The sequence below is a fragment of the Lissotriton vulgaris genome, chromosome 6, assembly GCF_964263255.1.
Source record: "Lissotriton vulgaris chromosome 6, aLisVul1.2, whole genome shotgun sequence".
Taxonomy (NCBI): domain Eukaryota; kingdom Metazoa; phylum Chordata; class Amphibia; order Caudata; family Salamandridae; genus Lissotriton; species Lissotriton vulgaris.
This window is the reverse complement of record NC_141694.1, coordinates 1,104,912,446-1,104,939,872: the sequence shown is the minus strand read 5'-3', so window position 1 is coordinate 1,104,939,872 and position 27,427 is coordinate 1,104,912,446. Positions and strand designations below refer to the sequence as shown.

Genomic DNA, 27,427 nt, shown 5'->3' with positions numbered 1-27,427 from the left:
TTTGCAATTACTTTGCGATTACTTTTTAAGTTACTTTTCAGATTACTTTTTCTACTCAGTGTTATATGCCTAGATATCACACTGGGACATTTCTTGGGTAAAAGGTGAGTCAATCAGTTTTTATCATAACACAGTACAAAACACCCTCAACACTTGGAAGTTTTTCAGAGGAAAACAGTCAATGCAATCCTATGGAGAAAAATGGGGTTATCATTTTTCAGGTACGTAAACGGTTTTGAGGGTATAGTTTCTGCACCCCAGGGTCAAGGATACACTCAACAAAACACCAAAAGCTGCACTAGGGTGGCTGCATCGAGTGTGAGGCCCAAAGTTATCCAATAGGGGATAGGGGCCTCTGCTCACGAGCAGGCCACAAGGTTGAGGGAGCAAAGCTCCTACGGTTAAGCTCAGGGCAAAGGGTGGTTCAAGTTAGCACACAAAGTGCACCCACAGCAGCACAGGGATGGCTGGGCGGATTGTGCTGTTTTGGCATCGGGTGCCCTTTTCTTTTCAACTGGGAATCTCCGAGTTCAACAAACACTACAGGCTCAGGATGAAGATCTTCTGGAGGTGACCACTGGTGAAGAGGTAAGTTGGGATGTTGTGGAATGCCAGGACACCATTGGTTGGGCCACCCAAGACCTTGGGGCATCGGGTGCAGGGGTGTCTATTGGCATCAGGATTTTCTTACCAGCTCTGGTCGCTGTCGGAGGGATCCTCCAGAAAGGTGCTGCAGTCATCGTCAGGAGACTTGAGGTAGGTCAGGGATCACCAGATCCCAGGTCAGGATCGCTGGGGAGACCCCCTCTTGGTGTTGGGCCACTTGAACTCGGGCCATGGACGTCAGATGCAGAGTGTTGCAGACTCGCAGATTTGGCTGGAGCCATTCTGTTGGTTAGCAAATCCAGTGCTCACAGGAGACAAAGTCTTGTTGTCGAAGGCAGGGCAGGTCCTCTGGGTTCTGGAGGGGGGGGTTGCTGGCGGCATTACACACTGGGATTCCACTGGAGCATGTCGAGGTCAGGACAGGCCAGTAGGGCTGGGTCCAACTCAGTTGGTGTCCTCCTCCTTCTTCATTTAGCACGGCTCTTCAGTCCTTCTTATTATTATTTCTTCTTGTCTGAGGAGACAAGGTTTGGGGTTCCCCCTTAATAATAGATTTAGATGCGTTTCAGGTAGGTACAGGTTGGGGCCAACGGCCCCTTCCTTGTGGTGGGTGCACCCCCTTTTATGCCACCTTGAGTGGGAGGGGGTTGGCTAAGGTGGGCACACCTCTCCTCCTATCTTCGTTTTCCAGCCGATTCACCTGTCCAAAGTGGGGGGTCAGAACCGGTGGGGGCCAGTTGCTGGGACCAGCAAATGGCTGGGTCAGCTCACAAAGGTGGCAAGCCTTTGAAGCTTCCCTTTCATGGACCGTGAACATCCTGAGGGAGAAGGCTTGGCACCTCTGCCCAGAATGTGCTTTGTTGTCAGACCCCGAAAACAGGAGGTTCTCAACTCAGGGGTCCTGAAACATGTCTGGGGTTGGCAGATGGTGAGCAGCCAGGACACCAGAGTTAGGAAATTTTTCTGGGGGCATCTCAAAGATGCCCTCTGAGTGCTTTTTTCGTTAAATTCCACACTGGCATCAGTGTGGGTTTAATGTGCTGAGAGGTTTGATACCAAACTTTTCAGATTTCAATAAAGCCATTATGTTGCTGTGGAGTTTGTAATGACAAGCTTTTTAAATATAAATTTATGGGGGTTTGTTGAAGCACTTTTCCACTTTCAAAGGGGCATACAAGGCAATTATTGTACCCCCATATTGCTACCTGTGCCTAACAGTGTCTACCCAACACGCTTATGTAATGAAAAAGATGGCGATGACTTAGATAAAACCAATAAGAACATATTCCTCTACCACAGTGTGTGGGAATTCCTTTTAAATCTTAAGAACTTGGGACAGGCAAGAACAACATTTTGGAGTGAGGTTTGGTTTCTTCAGTTTCCAGCTTAACCCCTTCGATGCTCACGACGAGCTCAGCTCGTCATGAGGCACGGTTGAGCTGTGCTGATGACGAGCTGAGCTCGTCATGAACCCACCATAATCATTGACCCTCAGCACAGGAGGGGAAAACCATTAGCAGTGATGGTGTTAAGGTAGCCAATGTTCTTGCATCTTTTGCTGGTCCATTATTCACCGAAACCTGGATGAACGCCTCCTCAGCACCCGACATCGCCATAGCCATCCCGGACGGATACAAGATCACCCGGAAGGACCGCGTCAACCAGACTGGAGGAGGCATCGCCATCGTACACAAGAACACCATCCGCATCTCAACTAACACCGACGATACCTTCACCGCCGCTGAACACCTGCACTTCCAGATATACACTGACCCCAAGACCACCCTCCGCAGCACCCTCATCTACAGACCACCGGGACCACGCACACAATTCAGCGAAGACATCGCCGACTTCATCAGCCCGCACGCCCTTCCCTCCGTCAACTACATCCTCCTAGGAGACCTCAACTTTCACCTGGAGAACAACAACGACAGAAGCACCACCGCCCTGCTTGGCAACCTCGCCAACCTCGGACTCAAGCAACTGGTGAACACCCCCACTGACTACGCCGGCCACACGCTCAACCCAGTCTTCACATCCAGCAAGCACATCACCTTCAGCCACACCACCGGACTCCACTGGACCAACCACAGCTGCGTCCACTTCAGCTTAAAAAAAAACACGACCCACCACCACCCGCAACAGGTCCCCCGCCGATGCTGGAGCAAGATCACCGCCGAGCAGCTCAACGCCTCCCTCAGCCAGAACATTCCCACCAGCACAACGGACCCCAACGAAGCAGCCAGCAACCTCACCAAGTGGCTGACCGCCTGCGCCGATGACCTCGCACCACTAAAGAACCCTCCCAGCAGACACGGCAGCAAGAAAACCCCCTGGTTCACCGACGAACTCAAGGAATCCAAGAAGAACTGCCGCACCCTCGAGAAAGCCTGGCGGCTCGACCACACCACAGACAACAGGACCGCCCTCAAGCACGCCATCCGCAAACACCATCAGCTGATCCACGCCACCAAGAATACGGCACTCAAAAAAACGACTGGACAACAACACCCACGACAGCAAGGAACTCTTCAGCATCGTCAAAGAGTTCTCCAACCCCAGCGCCGAAAACAACGACATCACTCCCTCGCAAGACCTCTGCAACTCACTCGCCTTGTTCTTCCACCACAAGATCGCCGACATACACAACAGCTTCGACGCACAGACCACGCACCCTACCACCGAACCAACGCCCGCCACCACCACCCTCTGCAACTGGACCCCGGCCAGCACCGAAGACACCACCCGCACGATGAACTCCATCCACTCCGGATCACCAACCAACCCGTGCCCACACCACGTCTTCAACAAAGCCGACGCCACCATCGCACCCCATTCCCGAGACACCATCAACTCCTCCTTCCACACAGCCACCTTCCCGGAGAGCTGGAAGCACGCCGAGCTGACCGCCCTCCTGAAGAAACCAACGGCGGACCCCACCGACCTCAAGAACTACCGTCCCATCTCGCTCCTTCCTTTTCCGGCCAAAGTCATCGAGAAGACCGTCAACAGACAGCTGGCCGCCTTCCTCGAGACAAACGGATCCCTCGACCCCTCGCAGTCTGGGTTTCGGGCCAACCACAGCACCGAGACCGCCCTGATCACAGCCACCGACGACATCAGAACCCTGATCGACAACGGGGAAACAGCGGCCCTCATTCTCCTGGACCTCCTGGACCTCTCTGCGGCATTCGACACTGTCTGCCACCGAACTCTAGTGAAGCGCCTCAGCAACATCGGAATTCAAGAAAAAGCGCTGGAATGGATCATCTCGTTCCTCACCGGAAGAACCCAGAGAGTCCGCCTCCCTCCGTTCAGATCCGAGGCCACCGAAGTCATCTGCGGCGTACCACAAGGATCTTCACTCAGCCCAACCCTCTTCAACGTCTACATGAGCCCCCTCGCAGCCATCGCACGCCAGCACAACCTCAACATCATCTCCTACGCTGACGACACCCAGCTCATCCTCACCCTCACCAGCGACCCCACCACCACCAGAGCCAACCTACACGAAGGGATGAAAAACGTCGCCGTCTGGATGAGGAACAGCCGCCTCAAACTGAACTCGGACAAAGCGGAAGCCCTCATCCTGGGATCATCACCCTCCGCCTGGGATGACTCCTGGTGGCCCCTGGCCCTGGGCACCGCTCCCAAACCGACGGACCACGCACGCAACCTGGACTTCATCCTGGACTCCTCCCTGTCAATGACCAGACAAGTCAATGCCTTCTCATCCTCGTGCTACAACACACTGCGCATGCTCCGCAAGATCTTCAGATGGATCCCCATGGAAACCAGGACAGCTTCGACGCACAGACCACGCACCCTACCACCGAACCAACGCCCGCCACCAACACCCTCGGCAACTGGACCCCGGCCAGCACCGAAGACATCACCCGCACGATGAACTCCATCCACTCCAGATCACCAACCAACCCGTGCCCACACCACGTCTTCAACAAAGCCGACGCCACCATCGCACCCCATTCCCGAGACACCATCAACTCCTCCTTCCACACAGCCACCTTCCCGGAGAGCTGGAAGCACGCCGAGCTGACCGCCCTCCTGAAGAAACCAACGGCGGACCCCACCGACCTCAAGAACTACCGTCCCATCTCGCTCCTTCCTTTTCCGGCCAAAGTCATCGAGAAGACCGTCAACAGACAGCTGGCCGCCTTCCTCGAGACAAACGGATCCCTCGACCCCTCGCAGTCTGGGTTTCGGGCCAACCACAGCACCGAGACCGCCCTGATCGCAGCCACCGACGACATCAGAACCCTGATCGACAACGGGGAAACAGCGGCCCTCATTCTCCTGGACCTCCTGGACCTTTCTGCGGCATTCGACACCGTCTGCCACCGAACTCTAGTGAAGCGCCTCAGCAACATCGGAATTCGAGAAAAAGCGCTGGAATGGATCATCTCGTTCCTCACCGGAAGAACCCAGAGAGTCCGCCTCCCTCCGTTCAGATCCAAGGCCACCGAAGTCATCTGCGGCGTACCACAAGGATCTTCACTCAGCCCAACCCTCTTCAACGTCTACATGAGCCCCCTCGCAGCCATCGCACGCCAGCACAACCTCAACATCATCTCCTACGCTGACGACACCCAGCTCATCCTCACCCTCACCAGCGACCCCACCACCTCCAGAGCCAACCTACACGAAGGGATGAAAAACGTCGCCGTCTGGATGAGGAACAGCCGCCTCAAACTGAACTCGGACAAAGCGGAAGCCCTCATCCTGGGATCATCACCCTCCGCCTGGGATGACTCCTGGTGGCCCCTGGCCCCGGGCACCGCTCCCAAACCGACGGACCACGCACGCAACCTGGACTTCATCCTGGACTCCTCCCTGTCAATGACCAGACAAGTCAATGCCGTCTCATCCTCGTGCTACAACACACTGCGCATGCTCCGCAAGATCTTCAGATGGATCCCCATGGAAACCAGGACAGCTTCGACGCACAGACCACGCACCCTACCACCGAACCAACGCCCGCCACCACCACCCTCTGCAACTGGACCCCGGCCAGCACCGAAGACACCACCCGCACGATGAACTCCATTCACTCCAGATCACCAACCAACCCGTGCCCACACCACGTCTTCAACAAAGCCGACGCCACCATCGCACCCCATTCCCGAGACACCATCAACTCCTCCTTCCACACAGCCACCTTCCCGGAGAGCTGGAAGCACGCCGAGCTGACCGCCCTCCTGAAGAAACCAACGGCGGACCCCACCGACCTCAAGAACTACCGTCCCATCTCGCTCCTTCCTTTTCCAGCCAAAGTCAGCGAGAAGACCGTCAACAGACAGCTGGCCGCCTTCCTCGAGACAAACGGATCCCTCGACCCCTCGCAGTCTGGGTTTCGGGCCAACCACAGCACCGAGACCGCCCTGATCGCAGCCACCGACGACATCAGAACCCTGATCGACAACGGGGAAACAGCGGCCCTCATTCTCCTGGACCTCCTGGACCTCTCTGCGGCATTCGACACCGTCTGCCACCGAACTCTAGTGAAGCGCCTCAGCAACATCGGAATTCGAGAAAAAGCGCTGGAATGGATCATCTCGTTCCTCACCGGAAGAACCCAGAGAGTCCGCCTCCCTCCGTTCAGATCCGAGGCCACCGAAGTCATCTGCGGCGTACCACAAGGATCTTCACTCAGCCCAACCCTCTTCAACGTCTACATGAGCCCCCTCGCAGCCATCGCACGCCAGCACAACCTCAACATCATCTCCTACGCTGATGACACCCAGCTCATCCTCACCCTCACCAGCGACCCCACCACCGCCAGAGCCAACCTACACGAAGGGATGAAAAACGTCGCCGTCTGGATGAGGAACAGCTGCCTCAAACTGAACTCGGACAAAGCGGAAGCCCTCATCCTGGGATCATCACCCTCCGCCTGGGATGACTCCTGTTGGCCCCTGGCCCTGGGCACCGCTCCCAAACCGACGGACCACGCACGCAACCTGGACTTCATCCTGGACTCCTCCCTGTCAATGACCAGACAAGTCAATGCCGTCTCATCCTCGTGCTACAACACACTGCGCATGCTCCGCAAGATCTTCAGATGGATCCCCATGGAAACCAGGAAGACCGTCACCAAGGCACTCGTCACCAGCCGACTGGACTACGGGAACACCCTCTACGCCGGAACCACAGCAAAACTTCAAAAAAGACTCCAACGCATCCAGAACGCCTCCGCCCGACTCATCCTCGACAACCCCCGACACAGCCACATCACCGGACACCTGAGAGACCTGCACTGGCTCCCCGTCAGCAAGAGAATCACGTTCAGACTCCTCACCCACGCACACAAGGCTCTCCACGACCTGGGCCCCAAGTACCTCAACAACCGCATGACCTTCTACACGCCCACCCGCCAGCTACGATCGTCCGGCCACGCTCTCGCCACTGTACCATGCATCCCAGAGCCACCGCCGGAGGAAGATCCTTCTCCTACCCTGGCAGCCAAGACGTGGAACTCCCTCCCCACCCACCTTCGGCGAACCCAAGACCATCTTGCCTTCAGGAAGCAGCTCAAGACCTGGCTGTTCGAGCAGTAACTTTCCCCTCCCCCAGCGCCTTGAGACCCTTCCGGGTGAGTAGTGCGCTATACAAATGACGTGATTGATTTATTGATTGATATTTTCTGACCTCACACTGGGTCTATGAGTTTTGAGACACTCTGTTGATTGATAAGGAAGTAGTAAGCCTGTTTAGTGATATATGGGCTACAGAACACATATTATGGTATCTAGGAATCACATTTACACTGATCAGTATTGGTTTTTTTAACACATTTTTATTAGATTTTGCCACAGAACATACAGCAATTGTAACAATATCCATCTCCCCCACCATACACAAGTGAGCCTGTGTCACTGAAAGCTAGATACTGGCCTCCAAGGCGATCCTGGTCAGCAGGGCACAACCCTGTGAAGGGAATTCTTATCCAGTCCGCTGTGTCCTTAGTGCATAAAGGAATAGAATTGAAATTTAACTCCCCCCCCCCCCTCCCTCCGGGTCCCCGCCATCGGTGCATCGTTGTTGGGATAGTCATTGTGGGTCTGGAATATCAAGGTCGTCAGATGGGAAAACATACAGTGTACCTGTCGTGTTACGAGACGTAGTCCGGTCATTGTATCAGTCTTCTGAGTCGCTTCGTGTGTCATAGTCACGTAAAGCTTGCACCAAGGCCTCCCACGCCTGCGCAGTCTCTAAAGCTCTATCGTTCTGCTGTCGCCGCGCTAGTTGGAATCTCAAAGTGCTCTCCCCACCAGCCCATTTAAGGAACTCATTGCGCCACTTAGCATCTGCTGGACCCGTTCGTTCCTTCCAGTGTCGTGTGATTTCACGTTTCGCTAGGATAAGTCCCATATCTATGAATTTGCTAGTGATCTTGTTTTTGGAGGTATGCGGGAACCAATGGAGGACCCCAACCACCATGTCGAACTGTAATTCACGCTCTGACACTTCGTTAAGAGTATACCCCACCGATTTCCAATAGAAGGTCAAGCTAGGGCAGGTCCATAACATGTGGCCAAGTTCCACTCCAATTGCCTGACATCTAGGGCAAGCGGCGGTATCTATAGCAAAGTATTTTTGTATCTTTCCCGGGGTCAAGTACTCCTGGTGTAGGATATAAAAGTGGACTAATTGGAACCGCGAGTTGCGCTTACTCTTCCAGGCCCGGCGCATCAGCTGCGCCCATGTTGTCTCGGGAATTTCCTTCCCTATGTCTGCTTCCCATTTACCTTTAAGCGCCTCGAGCGGAGGTAGTCCCTCATTAAGCATTCTGGTGTACAGACATGTGACTGCTTTAACCGTCCCAGCTGCCATCATAGTTGTCGTCTTTGGTTCCTCAAGTCCCCCCTTCTAGTGTGCCTGTATTGCCCGCGTGATCGCCGCATGCAGCAGGAAGTCGCCTCTAGGTATGTCAAAGCGATCTAAGAGCGCTGGAAACGATAATAACATCCCGTCCTCGTAAAGATCACCCAGGACTTGGATCCCTGCCTCCTCCCAGTTCTGCAGTTGCGACCAATCTCCACCATGCGGTAATGCTGTGAGCATCCCCAGCGGAATTTCAGGGGCGTAGGGGTGGTTCACTCCAGCTCTACGCTGCGTCCGGTTCCAGCATAGCCTAAGTGTACGTTCTTCTTGTGTGAGATCCTTAACCCCTTCAGCGCTGTGCTGAACATTCCATTGGGGCTATGGAACCATGACGGAACGGTTCCGTCATAAGCACAGGCCAACCGACGCTCATGACGGAACCGTTCCGTCATGAGCATGGAAGGGGTTAAGGACTAGTCTCTGCTGCATTGCTATGTAGGAAAGCACGTGTCTAGGTATTCCCAGGCCACGTGTATCTTCTGGACCTCGGAACACTTGTGTAATTTCCTGGGTGTATGTCTGTAATTGGGCTGCTAAGTAATACGCTTTGAAGTCGGGTACAGCCAGCCCCCCCTCTGATTTAGGTCTCATCAGAGTTGCAAGTGCCACTCTGCGTCGGCCCGTTCCCCAGAGGAAGGACACGATCAATGATTTCAAGTGTCGAAATACAGCAGGAGGAATCCAAATCGGGAGCGTCCTAAAATAGTATAGCAGGCGAGGTAGCGCCACCATTTTGAGCAGTGCTATACGACCCGCTACCGATAGTGGGAGGGTGGCCCAAAAGGTCATACTACCCTTCAGCGCTCTGATGCTGCGAGAAATGTTACCCTCCAAGACATCAGCTGGGGTGTGATAGATATAGACCCCCAAATATTTCAGACAGTTGGGTTCCCATCTAATTGCCCTGGTCGTGGTGGGCTGGATTTCTCTCTTGCGCACTGGGAATAAGCATGTCTTGGACCAGTTCACCCTGAGGCCAGATATTTCACCGAAGGTGGTCAGTACGGTGTCGGCTCCCGTCAGAGCTCCATCTGCATCTTCAAGGAAGAGTAAAAGGTCATCCGCGTATAGGGAGATGAACTGTTGCCCCGACAAGGACCGCAGCCCCTTATAATGGGCTCCCGTGCGGATTGTCATTGCGAGGGGTTCCACTGCCAGTGCAAAAAGCAACGGGGATAGTGAACATCCCTGCCTAGTGCCCCTTTCCACCGGGTATTGTGGGGATATCAGCACTCCCGATTTCACTGGTGCCAATGCTGAAGCATACAGCACGGAAGTCCATTGTAGATACCCCTCACCCACCCCGTAACATCTGAGTACCCTGTGGAGGTACTCCCATTCTAGGCTATCGAACGCCTTTTCCAAGTCAACCGATAGTATCATGAGGTGAGGGGCCTCCCCATGGTCCTCTTCTAACAGGTGAACCAGACGGCATATGTTCATAGTGGTGTTGCGCTTAGGTATGAAGCCCGCTTGGTCCTCATGAACCAGCGTGGTCATGTGTTCCAACAGTCTGGATGCTAGAATGCTGCTTAAGATTTTATAATCCGTTGTGAGCATCGACAACGCTCTGTAAGATGCCGTATCATTGCTCTCTTTATCGGGTTTAAGCAGGGGGATCACCAACGCTTAGCGCATAGTGCGTGGTAGACAACCCAGTTATTTCACCTCTTTATATACTACCATTAGTCGAGGGGCCAGCAGATCTATGTATTTAGCGTAAAATTCAATGGGTAGTCCGTCCAGCCCTGGGGTTTTATTGCATGCCATCCGTTTCATGGCGCAACAGATTTCACCTATTTCAATGTCTTTGGCCAAGTCCTGCGCCTGCTCGGGTTCTAACTGCGGAAAAGGGAGTCCTTCTAAAAAGTCGTCTATGGCCGAAGTACCAGCTATCAATCTACTCTGATATAGAGTTTCATAGTAACTTGAAAAACTGTAAAGAATTTCAGGTTGAGTATATACTTCGACACCCTCAGGTGTGCGCATCGATACTGTGAGGGAGCTGCGTCTCATGGGGTTGGCCAGCTAGGCCAGCAAGGCTCCCGATTTGTCTCCCTCCACGAGGGACCTGGTTATGTAAGTCTTGTGGTCGAAGCTGCGCAGCCTTTCTACTTCAACTGCCACCACTTCTTTCGCTGCTGCACATTTTTGTTGAAGCTCAGGGTGTCCGGGCCGCAGGGTCTCCGCTTCTCGGAGTTTCCTATCTGCTTTGCTGAGGTGGTCTAACAGCACCCTACACATTCCTACCTTTTTTGCTATACAATATCCTCTTACAACTACAGTAAAGGCGTCCCATTCCGTCGCTCTCTCCCTAACTGTGCCTTCATTCTCTGCAAAGTAGTTAGTGATCCTCTCCCCAAGATCCTTGTGGAAAAGTGGGTCTTCTAGCATTTCGGGGCGTAATCTCCAGGTGGGAACACAGGAGGCGCCCGGAAACCACCGCAAGTCAGCCAGTAGAGGATTGTGATCTGAGATCGTCCTTGTCAGATATTCGGTATTGGTAATTATGGGTGTCAGCGTTGTAGAGCACAAGAGCGCGTCCAGCCTCACATGGCGCTAGTGCATTCCCGAAAAGAAGGAGTAATCTTGGGTATGCGGATGTTGGGCTCGCCAGATGTCAGTCAGACCCCACTTTGCTTGCCACTCCAATCTACCCTTAGCTATTCGGTGTGTTGGGGAGTCTGCCAGCTGGGGTGCGATATATCAAGGGCAACATTTACCACTGAGTTAAAGTCGCCTCCCATCAGTAGTGGTCTCACTAAGAAGTGGGCCAGGGAGCCCGACAGTGTCGCGAAGAAGGTCAACTGGTCCACGTTAGGTGCGTAAATGCTGCAAATGTTTATGTCCCTGCCTCCCAGTTTACCCGCTATGGCCACAAACCGCCCCTCAGGGTCTATTATGTGTCTGGTCACCTGAAAAGGGACTCCGGCCCTAATCCAAATCAGCGCGCCCCTAGCATAAGCTGAATATGTAGTGTTGTAAACTTGTCCTCTCCATCTGCGTTGTAATGCTAGCCCTTCTGTCTTTGTTAAATGTGTTTCCTGCAGTAGTGCTATCTGGACTCCTCTGCGTACTAAGTAGGCATGCACTTTGTGTCGTCTTGTCATAGTGTGTAGTCCCTGTACGTTCCAGGTAATGCATTTTAGGTTAGATAATTCACCCATTGTCCCACAATGTCCTGTACTTCCTCCTCCACTCAAATTCCACTTGATTCAAATAAGAAAAAACCCTTGCACCGATGGCGTGCCCTCCCCCTATCAAAATAACATTCTCAAAACCCGCCACCCCCCCAGACAAGGACCCAAAGATCGCAATCTAGTTCCCATCCAAACTCTCTCAAAGAACAGTCAAAGAAACCAGCCGGTAGTCACTGCAGGTGTGTCTTAGGGGCAATGTGGGGGGTCGAGTGCCGGCGGGAAGCCGCCCTCTGCTCGAACTTCCTGCGTGCGATCGAGCTCTAATGACTTATGGCCAGCTCAATGCTTCACCCTCCACCCAACTATTAGCAGGTTAGTAATCCCCTCTCACAACATACAGTAAGCCTCTCACGAAAGTTCGTTCCATAGACATAACAGCTCACCAAGAGTCTTCATTGTCCATCTAGCATTCCTTCAGCCGTCTCCGGAGTGATCATGGGCAAGGGCACACTATCAGTTTCGGAGCACTCCTTGTCCGATCGGTCTTCACCTCTGCCTGACTCCTTGCCCTCCGTCAAGGGCGCCTCTTGTGATCCCGATATGCTGGACACCACCTCCAAAACCCCTCGCCTCTCCGCCGCCGTCTCCAGTAATGAAGGTCGCCCAAGCCCTCTACGTCCATTGCGTATCCGTCTGGAGTTCCGCCGTGGCCGTTCCTCAGGGACTGTTGTAAAATGCGAGCCAGGGCCGTCCTTGCCGGCTCTGTACAGTTCCAGCCAGCTACACACGTCGTCTGGTGTATCAAAAAATTTGGTAGTACCATCCACTATTATTCGGAGCCAAGCCGGGAACAATAAGGAGTATTGTATACTCTTGCTTCTAAGTTCTCGTTTAATCGCCAAGAAAGAGGCTCTTTTGCGTTGCGTATCATAAGTGTAATCCTGGAAGATGTTGACCTTACTGTTTTCCAGCTGAAAGGGACCGTTCAACCGGGCATTATGAAGTAGCAGATCTCTGTCCCGGTAGTGTAGCAGCCGCGCAACCACTGGGCGCGGGGGACAGCCCGGCTGCAACGGCCTGGACGGAACCCTATGCGCCCGTTCCACCGTCTGGAGCCACTCTTCCAGATAGCGGACCATATCTCCCCCTTCAATTTTTTTTGGTAGCCCCACTATTCGGATGTTGTTCCGCCGATTGCGACCTTCAGCGTCCTCTGCCCTTTTCTCCAGAGCGTCTATTCGGGTCAGCACATCCGTCAAAGTGGCCAAAAGTGTCTTTTGCGCCGGCTCCAGAGTACGAACTGCACTTTCCACCACCCTGACCTTGTCAGAAAGCTTGCCATGATCAGCCCTGAGCAATCCGAGACCCGTTGCCACTTGTGCTATGTCTTGCTGGAGTGCCACTCGTGTATCTATTATCGCCGTCAAGATCTTGTCCAGTTGGTGCTGGAGGTGCGGGTCTCGTGGCGTCTCAGGGTCCGGCTGTTCTCCTCTGTCCGGCATCTCCGCGTCCGATGTAGATTGTGTGCTGCCCTTGGCTCCTTTCGGTTTCCCCATCTCAGTCGTGGCGCCCAACGGTGACCACAACGAGCAGAGGTATCTTATCGTGTCTCACCTCGGCCAACGGGCCTCTGCCCTCCAAGAGGAACTTCCCCTGGTTGTACACTGCACAAGCTCCAATGAACAGCTGTGGGGGACCCACCATCAGTTCGTCCACACTGAAGAGCAGGAGCACCAGGTCAAGGCAGCATTAATCAAAGTCTCTCCAGCTCCCCGCACCAGCAGGCTATAGCGATCGGCAAGTCGGGCCAGCGGGGCTCGCCACGAGGGGCGGCGGTCCAGTCAGCGGCAGCGTCTATACCAGGCTCAATAGCGATTCTCAACTCGCCACAGCCCACACTCAGGCCGTCTCTGCTCTGGGCAATGCCGCCACCGGTCTAGACAAAGGGCAACTTCAGCCACTCGTGCTTCGGTCACCGGTGAGGGGCTCGCCCGGCACCCCCATAGACGTTAAGCAAGGCCCAACAGTAGATCTTCGGGCCGTCACCACCGCACCACCTCACACCGGGTCTCCAGCACGCTCCGTCGTCTTCCTGGGCCTCAATAAGGCGCTGGGCACCGGTCGCACGTCTCCGCCACTTTGCCCCGCTCATGGCCCACAATTTAGGTTCCAGGAGTAGGCGGTAGAACCTCTCCGGCTCCCACACACTCCACCAGGCTCCGCTACAGGGGGGGGCGACCATCAACTGTTCGTAGGGCGGAAACACAGGGTTCTCAGCCCCTACAATGGTAATTCACTGCCATGGCTGCCAAGCTGGGCGTCCCCCCGGGGGACCGCAAGCCGGATCTCCAGGCATCCGCACCACCCCAGCAGCTCAGGAGGCCGGGCCGTTCTGTCCAAACTCTTTTCAGGGGGGGCCCGCACTCACAAGTGGTTCGCCGTGTCGCGGGTCAGCTCCGCAAGCCCTCAACAGTCCGCGAGCACACCCTTCTCGAGGTCCCGGTCCGATGCACAGCCTCCGGTGCAAGCCGCGCGGCGGACGTGCCTGGGAGCCGCCGCGCGGGAGTCACCAAGCGTCCCCCAACAGTCCGGCCAGCCGTCCGTCGCGCCCCGATCCAGTGGGCGGGGGGGTCCGGCACAGGGCTCAGGTTCCGTTGATCCGCCGGCCGCCTAAGAAGATTCAGCGCTGCCTGGCCGCCATTTAGTCTGCGGCGCCGTCTGAAATCGTCAAATCACGCTCGGTCCCCCTCGCCGTCCGCTGGCTTCGCCGGGGAATTCTGTTGCCGGTCGCCAGCTGAGAGTCCCTTCCCACAAGATCTCTTGTGGGTCAGGGATCGGCTGTCGCTTTTTGTGCAGGATTAATGACGTCTCGATCGCGGAGCCGGGCGTTTCGGCGACCTACACCATCAGCGCTCTAGCCACGCCCCTCACTGATCAGTATTGGTATTTAGTGTATGATAATTGGAGGGTGTGATCAATAAGTTCCTCTAACTTCCTTGTTGTTTCTTAGCTGGAATGTGGTGTTCCTCATGACATGGATTATCTAATATCACCGTGTGCGATATTGCCACGTTGGTTCACTGTCCTTTCTGATTCAGTTCTACTCTTGTTCTTTGTAAATTTGCTATTCTGCCTCTGAGTTTGAAGTGCTTCAAAGAGCGCATAAATGAATATATAACTAAAAGCCTTCCTCTTTATGTTGCTGAATTATATAAATCAAGTTATTACCCTTGTTTCTGAAATTAACATACTTTTTAAAAGAATAATGCTGTGTTTAAAAATAAAAATTTACAATCAAAGACATTTTCAGGTAAAAATCTTACTGTGCATGATAATAAAAAGGATTTTTTAGCTCAAACAGTTAATAAACAATTGAACGCCTTCATTGAAAGGCAATTCTATGATCGTCTTTTAAATTAACATTAAACATAAAAGCCAGAGAAGGCGAGTTGAGTGTGTAGACTGTGACAGAGTCTGTGACAAATCGCTTTTTCAGGTAAACCATTGCCTCAAACCTGAAGCCTAATTAATCAGTGATAATTCATATACATTTACTTAATGTATTTTTATAGCTGTATGTTGGCAACATTGTTCATCAAAATACAAATTGGGCAAAATATGCCCTCTTCGACTCCAAGGACAGCCTAGTGAATAGGATATATTTTTCAATGAATACCATAAATGGCTGCCTGAGGCCCCCTGGACCTTAAAAGCAGTTCAGAGGAGATTAACTGCCCAAAGCTATTCTGAATGGCTTGCTATAAGACAGGGGGAATGGTCCTTGTACAGAAAATATTCTTATTGGTTGAAAGAGTGGCCAATCAGACGAATTGCAACAATGCAGTGTTTCAGAAATCTGATTGGCAACCCTTTTAACCAATCAAATTTGACCCCTTGCTAAGCCTATTTAAATTGTCTGGTGTCAGTCAATCAGTACAGCTTCACTCAGACTAACCATAACTCGTCTGTGGGACAACATGTTTGCAGTAGTTTAGGGATCACGTCTCAATACCATCTGCAGTTCCTATTAATAGGTTTCGCCTGCACAGTGCTTGTGCTGTGCTTGAGAAATCTATTGTTTTTAATATAAACTTAAAAAGGACTTAAATCCCGCCTTCTCTCTTTCTTGCCTTCTCATTGGTTCCTGTGCATGCTGCTTACGTTTCCTTTATTTATAGTTGCCGTAGCATATTGGCCTGCATTTACCAATGCGTATTCCCCTTCTGCTTCTTTTATCAGTTTCCCATAGCCAAAATATTGTTAACATCCGATTTCGTGAAACTATTTTTTCATGATGTTTTGCCTCTTTTTGTTTTGCTTTTTACTCTTGCCGCAGATTTATATAACAATCCATCCCCTGGAGAAATGAAGGGGCAGATTTACAAGCCCCTTACGCCACTTTTGCGTCACTTTAACATGAGAAAAGTGATGCAAAAGTGGCACAAGGGGCTTGTAAATAAGCCCCTAAGTGCTTTGCATAGAATCACAGGATGTCGCTCTTAAGAGTCTCGAACCGGGATACCCAGTTCTCGAGTCAGCAGCTCTGGCCACTGTGATACATCTTCTCTGCTCTAATGCTATTGTCAGAGAGCTCTTTCCTTCTCCCAGATGATAAGTGATGAAAACAGCTTTTTATTCATCACATAGGCGAAACCTATGCATTGCCAATGCTTGTTTTCTATTTGCTGTAATAGGAAAAAAGTCCTGAAAAAGAAAAATGCAGCCTGTGATTCTTTTCAATTTACTTAAAACTGAAAAAAAATCAGACAGCCCTTTTCCTAACAGGTTTACATGGAGTTCTCTACAGAGCATAAGATGGAGGGATACAAGGTGAAGGTGAGAGGAAATGGACAATAAATGCACACTCTTGTATCAGGAATGCATTTAGGTGCCCTGCGTTCTTCACACCCCTACACCCTGGCTCTAGGACGCGCTGACTGTATTTTCATTGCTGAATCAGGTTGCCTGGATTTCAGAACTTTTGTGCTGTTTTCAGCCGGTCCCTGGGGCTTGGGAAAAGCTTCTCACTCTAAAGGAGGCACGTGATTGGTGAAATAAAAGAAAACATGTCTGCAGCCCACTCTCAAGGGCAATCAGTGATACCTTTTGTGTAGAGTTGGCACTTGTACTAGGTGTCGAATGTCTGCACTGCTGGATGCCATCACACCTACTCAGCAAGCCATCTGAAGGGAAACAAAGAGACACCAGTTGGCCAGAAATAGACATAACAGGCTACTAGCTTTTCGAGCTGTTTAAAAAAATAGAGCAGATATTTGTAAAGAAAATATGTGCGTTGATACCAGTACAGCTAAGAAAGACAGTTCTAACTAATTGTTGCAAAATCTCATGCATAGTCAATGCACATGCTATTTAAGACACCGCACTATATGTATGTGTATGTCTATACTGATATATAGCACAAAATATAAACGGAATTATTTTGGCACATAATAATAATTGTTCTTTATTACACAACTGCATAGTACTTGTCTTACTATCCTCAAAAGAAAGCAAGTTTGAGGTTACCATCCTAAATTGGACACTTATGCCTGTTTGTTGACTTGCAGATGTGTACATGCAGATGTTAGCAGCAGGGTCATATCCCACTCACCTATTTACCAGGATTAGAAAGTGTGACCTACAATTTGCACAAAAAACATTGGAGCCCTCTTTGTATACATTGGTGTGAATTGCAGTTTATGTGCAGCGCTCTGCTGCAGGCGCATTAATCCTCCGAGATATGATGATTCAAACCCTCGAAAACTACCTCCACACACACAACTCTTACCCTGTAGCACTTGATTTTAACAACTTGAGCTTCATTGTTATATCCTAAACTGCTTGATATACATAGATTGATGCAGCCCCTGTCTTCACTCCCACGCCATCTTACCAGTAAATACATGAATTCATCAGAAGTAGCTGAAAAAAACTCTATGATGAGTGCAACTTAAGGGTCACATGACCCATTCTTAAGGGAGAATAAAATAAGCATCCTTAGGTTAGAATTTGTGTGTGTGTGTATATATATATATCATGCTTCAAGGCTGCGCAGGCGAGCGTTTCTCCTTTCGCCACCGCCTGCCGTAGACAAGACACGGACCCAGATTTAGTGCAGATTTAATTTATTGTCCCAAAAACCGTCAGAGACGCGTTTCACCGCTCGCGCGGCTTGTTCACTTCACTATATATATTCGGCTCCAATCATCCACCAGGGTTACGCCTGTACAGATGCGTGGCACTCACGGGGATGGTTTTTCCAAAAGTTTTATTTAAAAAGCCTCTAGCACATCAAAGACGCGTTTAGCCTTTGTCAATTTGCTCAACAGTTGGTACCATGTTAGTTCGTAATTTAAATATGCATCACATGATTACTATCATGAACATAGAAAGTGGACTATTAGTCCATTTACAACACAACTCCATATTGTAGTGTGCAGATGTGTAATGGAGACGCGATATATATCGCAGACATTAAGATTCTCAAACAAGTTGTGTGACAACCAAATGAGCTAAACCATTTCATCATAATCTCGCCCACAGATGGGCATATACCAAAGCGGAGTCCAACATTAAAAACTCCATCAATCCTGGCCTAGATGGGCTACCAGTTCAAACATAGTAAATATGACACATACATGTATTTGATGCTAGTTCAGGTCAACTTAAACTTATGTTAATTCGTCCGAATAATTCATATTTATACACATAATAGAAGAGGACATCATTCAAGAGAATTCATTACACAATCATACAAATCATCTTTAGCCCAAATGTACCGCCAGTTCTTCATGGACATTTAAACCATTCGGCATTTTACTTTGTAAATCAATAATGTATCGCGATTCTAGTCGCCTCATTTTCTGTAGCCGGTCGCCCCCCCTTACACTCACGGGGACGCTATCTAAGCATATGTATGACAACAGATCCCTGTTGCGCCCATGTGCTTTGTCAAAATGTCTGGCGACAGGGTAAGATGCATCAGCATTATTAATGGCTCGCATGTGCTCTAATATGCGAATCTTGACCGGATGGGTCGTACTCCCTATGTACCTCATCCCGCAGGGACATGTTAAACAATATATGGCATAGGGTGTCGTGCATGTCAGGAATTTCTGTATTCTTTTAGGTGTGGCTAGTCCAGGGATCTTATAGGATAAAGTCCATTTGCTGTATTTACACGCTTTGCAGCATCCACACGGATAAAAGCCATTAAGTTGTTTCAACTGAGGTTGTACATTATGGCTCTCATGGTGGCTATGTACCAAATGGTCTTTAAGCGCCCTAGCTTTACTGAATGTGACCAGCGGATTAGGTGGTAGATCTTCTGTGAATGTCGTGATAAGTCTGAACGAGCCACTTTCTGACTCCTTGTTCTTCATTTTAAGTAGCTTCAGACTGATCACGACATTCTCAGAGAACGCAGGAGACCTGAAAAGGATCCTGCGTAAAAATTGGAGCATACTAATGACTGATAACATCCTTAGGGAAGATCTACCACCTAATCCGCTGGTCACATTCAGGAAAGCTAGGGCGCTTAAAGACCATTTGGTACATAGCCACCATGAGAGCCATAATGTACAACCTCAGTTGAAACAACTTAATGGCTTTTGTCCGTGTGGACGCTGCATAGCGTGTAAATACAGCAAACAGACTTTATCCTATAAGATCCCTGGTGGTGCAAGCTTCGAAACGCGTCAGGCGATGAAGAATGGAGCAACTGAAACCTGCATCGCGAGGCAGTGGATGTTTGTACCTGATTAAAACCTTACAAAGGAACATTGGTTTTGGGTGCTGCTTTTTGCGAGGGCAAGTCTTGGAGCGTTGATATTTGGCAGTGGTCCCGCCGCCAAAGCTTGCACCACCCCATAACAGGGGCCGTGGGTTTTGCATATAAAGGAACCTTATCGCGGAAACCAACGAAGGATTTAAAACGGACACTCCCAGACGAGGCACATCTGTGGGCTTGTGGACTTTTTAAAGGACAGTATGAATAAACTACGTCTCCCATCTTGCTCCACAGTGCCATATGACCTCCCATCCAGGGGGGTGTGGAAACATGCATTCAACAAGAAGTGGGAGGCGTACACGCATCTGTTCCATTCAGCCTCTGAGGAAGAAGGAAACTCCTTCGAAACGCGTCAGGCGATGAAGAATGGAGCAACTGAAACCTGCATTGCGAGGCAGTGGATGTTTGTACCTGATTAAAACCTTAAAAAGGAACATTGGTTTTGGGTGCTGCTTTTTGCGAGGGCAAGTCTTGGAGCGTATATATATATATATATATATATATATATATATATATATATATATATATATATATTTGCTAGTATACTGAAAATGCCTGTACTACTGATTGTACCGCGTACTTTCAAAACTCAATAAAGATGGTTTAAAAAAAATTGGTTCGGTTATGATAACTATTGATTTATCTGCATAGATACAGTGGAGGATATCAACGAGGAGGCACAGATGTTTGTCTCTCGTGATATTGTGGTGCGCAAGAACTTCTACCTATCCCCCCTTCCCAAGGGTGCCCTCTGGTAGTTGGATGCGCCAGGGCTCTGGGCACCCCCGTTATGGGGTTGCAGTTATAATACTGGTCCCTTCCAAGGCTATGCAGGAGCTATGGTAACAGGGTGGATGAACACCGCACCCTGGCCCTTGGGGCAGTCCTTGAGAGGCCCCAACTACAGTGGTGCTTGTAAAGGTTAAGTTGGCCTTAACACCAACCAGTGGCATAACAATAGCCCCGCAGCCCCCACGGTTCGGGGATGAGTTCCAGCCCTCCCCCACCCCCCACTCCAGCACTGTGTACGGGTGGCAGGTCCATGGCATGAGAGATCCTGACTGGACCGAGAGCAGGAGGGGGGAGGGATGGACATGCCATGTACTTTGCAGGCCCCCCTCAAGTTTTGTTACGCCACTGACATCAACTTACACTGCAGCGGATGTACTCAATGCTTTGTGCCTATTGGCTGCACCTTCTGGGGCAACACAAAGGGGCACACATGTAATTTTGGTAGCATCGCAGTGTTCACTCTTCGATAACCATGCCCCTATGTTCGGCAAAACCATCTTAGCCAATAATGAAACATGTTAAAGGGCTGAGTTCATCCCTACCAAATCACTATGGAACTCACGACCGATGGACTTTTATTGCCTGCTTAAAAGTGTAGAGAGGAGAAACAATTCATTTCGACATGGTCACAATTTATATGAACTATGACTCTGAAGAATCACATACTCCGAATTCCAAGTTAATGGGGTTTATTACAAAGCCAAAAACAACTGGATGTACGAGCACCTCATTACGAGGTTGTAGAAATACATGGGAACTAATACAAATCCAAACCTACGGGCTAACTTTATGCAATGGATAATGAACAGAATGACAATATCCAGAAGCAGAACACAGGCAATAATTGACCCCACGTCAAGTTCAGTCTTCATCCGTGGAGAATGAATAAAAAACATTTGTCTGTCCCTACACTACCACTACCGTGACATCCCTACTTAGCATTTCCCAGGCAAGATCAGGAAAAAGGTGTCAGTGCTTGAAGTCTTCCTAAGAAGTACACTCACGTTGTATGAGTCAAGTAGCCAAAGCAACAGAGCTCATTCTAAGATGCTCCTTCTCTCTCCTCCGATCTCCTCACCCCTTCTTCTGACTTCACCTCGGGACACTATCCCTAATACCAAACACGCCCATAGATCACCTCATCTCGCTGGACACGTCCCATATGTGATTTTCCACATGGTGTCGGTGCTCCCATCTCCTGACTTGATGACCTTGATTCCCAAGCCTCCCTCAATGAGAAAAAACAGCGGCTCCCAATTATTAGCTCTCCTCACCAAAAAGTATCACATCCTCCCAAGCCTAACTTCTCCTAAACACAAGGCGTTATTCTAACTAACAAAGACGACTTTCCCCACCTGCAACAGAAACGTGAGAACAGAACAAATTCAATATACACATGAATTTCTGACTACCCTGTTTCAGAGACCTCAGGGAAATTCAATTCAGACATACAGAAATCGGCCAACATAAGAGTGAATCACATAGGCCTTTGAAATACACACATAAGGGAACATTTAATTTAGGCCTTCCTAACTCATTACATTGCAAAAGTACATTAAAGTTATTGCTAACTGCGAGCGACTTATGAAATCCTACATGATAGATGCAATTTAGTCACGTCTATGTGCAACTTAAATATGGTGCACGTTTAAATCATACACATTATATATCACATATATTCAATTTTGTTAGGCAAATGACAAAAAATACTATGGATTACAATAATATATCATAAATGCTACATTGTCTCTTTACATGGCATGACAATTTGCCTAGCATTTACACTTTCACATGTTATTACTGAACACCTTCGAATGGTCAAATAATAATACAATATAAGAATATGTTTTAGAATAGAAAAATTGGCTTTTGCATTGATTTATGTAGGTTTAGCATTCGCTGCACCATTTTGCATATACCCGCCATTTTGAATTATAATCGGATCTAATCCTTTGCCATTTCTGAGAAACGGCCTTCTCTAGGTTATGTTTCTTCGGAGCTGAGTTTTGCAACACTAATGAATGCACTGTTCTTATTAGCGCATACCTTTCCTTTTAGATGTAGGCCTTATCCCACTTGTCTAGTGGTGGGTACAGGCAGAGTGACCTTGAATAGTAGATAATGTGTGCCCGGCATCAGAATCGAAACGTACTCCTTTGTAATTTACTGTCCAGCTGCATCTCTTTGGAAAATTCCATGGTGGGCGTGCGCTCATTGGTTTCGAAGAGTACACAATGTATCGTTATGCTTGCTGATGTCAGTCCCTCTGCCGCACTTCTAGCGACTGGTCAGATTGGGCTTCACTCTGAGTGTACCTAAATAAATAGATATTTGGTTTGTATTCTCTACTGTCTAACCAACTCTTCATTTGGTATGGAAGCTTGAGAGGTGGTTGTGAGTCACCTGGATGACCCTAATCGGGTCATTTCCTTCATGTATGTGGGTGCGGACTATCCGTGAATATGATGCACCCCTACAAATTACAGAACACCATAGCGCTCCATCACATGTCTGGCCAAGATGTGTGGTTTATGACAAGAAGACAGCCCAGAGCTTTTTAAGGCAAGTGATTGCTGGACGATTTGAGACTGAATGCAAAATTATGTGCTTTATTTTGGATGTGCAGCAGCGTTTCTTATGCATAACACACGCAAATGCAGGAGCGCATGCGCACCTTCCCTACCTGGCTGTTACTATGTACAATGATGACTGTTATTTTTGAATCACATTTGACCCTGCAGAGGGAGCTTGGGCAATTTGTTTGGTTTGTTTTGCCGAACGCGACTGTAAAACGGAAGGGGTCCCAATGAGAGTGGGAAACATATAATACACTTCACAAGAATTGATCCAAAGCAATTATTTTGATCCACAGAGTTTTATTCACTATGGGATCGAGTGTAATTGATACACGTAGCAAAGCAAATAGTCAACTGTATTAAAGGTCGTACAGTGCCCAAGGAAGGAGAAGGAAGTGATAGTGAAAAGGTAGGGGAGTGGTGGGATTATGTGACAGTAAAATCAACAGTTCAAAACATTTTTCATGCTATAAATCATATAGCAATGGGTGCCATAACCGTATGGCGACATTATTTGTAAACAGGCATACAACACATATTACAAAGTATATGCAAATTTTCGCATATGTGGTTGCCGCAATTGGAAAACCGTCGACGTTTCGACCCTCTGAGACTGCAGGAAGATTTAACCTTGCTTTGGGGTCTTCATCAGGACCAGGGAAGGGGCAGGGGACCTAGTAAAACGGGTATAATGGACTTAGGTTAGAGGGGTATGGCTTCAACCTCTACTTATCACATAGGTAGATACAAGCGTGCTGGATGGTGCTGGGCGTTGAAACAGCTGCGGATCAAGTTCAACTACTCACTGCTGAAATTAAGACACTAAGAGCTGAAATTACCGCTGACTCTAACTTTGCCAGTGCAAAGGATACGTTAACAAATTTGGAAGCCACCTTGAAGGATTTCGACTTAACCACCCAAACTCGGAAACTCGAAAAATTGGCTCGTGATATTCGTCTTTATGATAAAAAAAGACTTATCCATATTTACAAGACGACTACTACCAACAAGATACACAGGGTCGATTCACGAACAGAGGTCGTGGTACCTACCGAGGCAGACGCAACTTTCCAACTTTCTCGGACTCGTCCTACAGCTCCGAGGGCGAACAGGAATCAGCAGGTCCTAGCTATCAATACCAATATCCCGAGTACAACTATCCACCTCAACAATTCTCTCCTTTTTTAGGACCAGGCCGGGGATCTTGGCGACCCCCACGAGGACGAGGCAATTCATGGCCCGAGGGCAAAATCAACGTGGTTCCTAGGAGAATCAAACCAACTGGGACTCAGGACGAGGTCAATCTTCGAAACAAGTCCGGTTCCAACCCGAACAGCATGGCGAGAGAGTGACTCGCAACAAGACCTACCGCTGGTAGATCCGGATGAAACTCCAAATCCTGTGGTGAATATCTCCAAACAACCACTCAGCGATGTAGAACTAGGAGTGCTCAGCAAAGGACTATCTTACGTGCCCACATATAATCCAGACAACTTCATCATAAGAAGCGAACTTTACAAATTCTTTCGAAAAATCAGACTGAAGTACTTTTTTCGCAACTCTGAAACACAGCTCAAGTCATCTGTTACAGGCCTGCGACCTCCCTCAACCTTTGTTCCATATGCCCATACCATGTCAAATCAGATTCTTGCATATGAGACTGTTGTCTGGCGGGATGTACAACGAGCCCTTCAAGACAAAACCTTTGTTCGGTACAACACCAGTAAATCCCAAAAGACAGCCTTACAATCATTGGCTAATAACCATCAAGTCGTGATTAAGCCTGCAGATAAGGGCGGCGCCATTGTCATTCAGGATTTATGTGCCTACAAGTCGGAGATTCTTCGCCAATTACAGGATGATAATTGTTACCAACTATTGAGATCTGATCCCACCAGCTCAATTGCAACGGAGATTCTTGAAATAACCCAGGAAGGCCTAAACTTAGGATTTCTGTCTGAAAATGAATTTCAGTTTTTGAACAACAAACATCCTCGCCTTGCAACATTATACACTTGGCCCAAGATACATAAGAACATGACCAAACCTCCTGGTCGCCCTATAGTATCTGGCTGTGGCTCCATACTGGAACCTTTGGGCAAATATATTGACTTTTTCATCAAACCACTTGCCGAATCCACCTCGTCCTACCTTCGAGACACAATGCACGCCATCAACATAGTTGAAAGCATACCATATGATCCGACAAAGCAAAGACTAGCCACGTGTGATGTAGTTTCCCTCTATACTTGCATTCCACAACAAGAGGCACTTACTGTGATAGCCAGATGTCTCCAAAAACGTCCTGCACCTGTCCAAGTTCCTTCAGAGTTTATTGTGGCTCTGCTCAAAATAGCCATGACTCGCAATTTCTTTCTGTTTGACAACAAGTTTTACCTGCAAACCTCCGGTGTAGCCATGGGCGCTCCATTTGCTCCAGATGTAGCTATATTGTATATGGCAGCTTTTTAAGAGGACAGTGTACTTAACCAACTTAACCCATTCAGAGAGCACGTTGACCTCTGGATGAGGTATATAGATGACATTTTAATGATCTGGAATGGCAGCTATGACCAACTGAACGGTTTCTTCACCTGGTTAAACCAACAATCCCAGCATGTCAAGTTTACGACTCATTCGGACAGTATCACCATTGATTTCTTGGATGTGACCATTTATCATCACTCTGGAAGACTATGTACAAAACTATATCGCAAACCATCTGAGAGAAACTCTTTATTGGCTTACAATAGTCAGCATCCTCGAGCTCTCCGTGATAATCTGCCCTTCGGGCAATTTTTGAGGATACGAAGAAATTGTTCAGACAAAGACGACTATTTCTCGGAATCTCAGGTTCTCTCCAATCGCCTGCTCAATCGAGGATACCCAAGACGTTTGATAAAAAAAGCACGTAAACGTGCGTGGTTTTATCCACGTGAGGAACTTCTAACTCCCAAAGACAGAACCAATTGTGATGAGAGCCGTATTGTCTGTGTCACAACTTATAATACGAAAAGCAATAACATCAAAAGGATCATTAATAAGCACTGGCATCTGGTATCGGATGAGATCAAACAATCAGAGACACCTCTCCATGCTTTTAAGAAGGCCAAAAGCATCAACGACTATGTTGTGTGCTCCTTCCTATCGTCTGACAACCAACCCACCATCAACACCTTGTGGAATCTACCACCAGTTACTGGCCATTTCAGATGTGGCCACTGTAAGGCTTGTGATATGACTATTCAGACTAAAGAATTTGTACATCTCCATTTAACGGTCAAATTAAAATCCTTCAGTAACTGCAATTCCAACAACCTCATCTATGCCATCATATGCCCATGCCAAAAGATCTATATTGGGCAGACTCAGCAAAAAATTAAAGCACGTATCCTACAACATATGAGTCGTATTCGATGCGATGTCTCTGGCGCACCTCTTGTGGAACATTTTAAGCTGCATGCCCACCCACCTGAAAGTCTACAGTGGTTGGTCATCGAGAAAACCACGCTAGGACCACAAGGTGGTAACATTTCTGACATTCTAAACACTCGAGAACTGAAATGGATATACTTTTTCAATTCAATTGAAACTGGCCTCAATGAACAAGACAGTTCCTTCTCCCAACTGGCCACGCTACCATGATTGATCTATCTGCTAATACTAGATCTACTACTCTTATCAATGAATCGCCATGGTATCCATTTATGAAGGGTTCCCCTTTCCCAGTAATTCCCAGTAACGTCCGGTTTAAATTGCTGGCTGATCTCATCATGTTGGCCTTACCCTCACGTGTGAGAGGTACGCCACCATTCAGTCTTTACTTTTTAAATTGGTGTGTACTACATAATCAGCAATTGTGAATATTGAAATGACCCTCTTAGGGGCCCGGTTTAAAATTGCTGGCTGATCTCGTCATGTTGGCTTTACCCTCGTGTGTGAGAGGTACGCCATCATTCATTCTTTACTTTTTAAATTGGTGTGTACTACATGATCAGCAACTGTGATTATTGAAATGATCATCTTAGGGGCCTTACCCTCATGTCGACGAGGTACGCCCTGCAATAACAATTTGTTTGCTTTGATTTCAATTTCTCCCCAATATGATGTTGTGAATACTTGCATGCAATTTAACAAATTACTACTATAATGGACAATTGTTTTGCCCGTATTTCCGTCTATAACGAGTTAATCTTTCACTACCAAACTTTTCCGTGACCCATAGTCTGTCTTCAGCTTCCATGACTCTTACGGTCACCACGTGACCTGTTTCCATAGCTACTTCACTAAACCAGGAAATGCTGCGCTTATCGGCTGCCTGCGTACGGAGCTCTGAGAACTAACACGATCGAGTGAGTACGATCCCCCACCCGCTCTGTCTCCTGCCCTATATAATTCGCCAAATGAATGAATGTCTTACAATCCCATTGTTTTGCCTCCCCAGCCTAACTGTGGATTAACTCCCCGTGACATTTTCCCGACTGAATACCGATTATTGACACAATGCCGTTTTTCGGTAAGCTTCTCATTTTACCCTCATCGGTGTACTTCGTCACCCTCATGTAAGCCTTCCCCTAATTGATGATGCTAATTACTTTAGATGCCGACTCAGAACCACCAAT

At 48.9% G+C, this 27,427-nt stretch overlaps 1 protein-coding gene across 1 annotated transcript in view; it reads left to right on the top strand.

The window, feature by feature from the left end:
* Nucleotides 1–27,427, top strand: part of AIG1 (androgen induced 1) — a 1,923,620-nt gene that overhangs the window by 748,157 nt on the left and 1,148,036 nt on the right. The window lies entirely within an intron of this gene.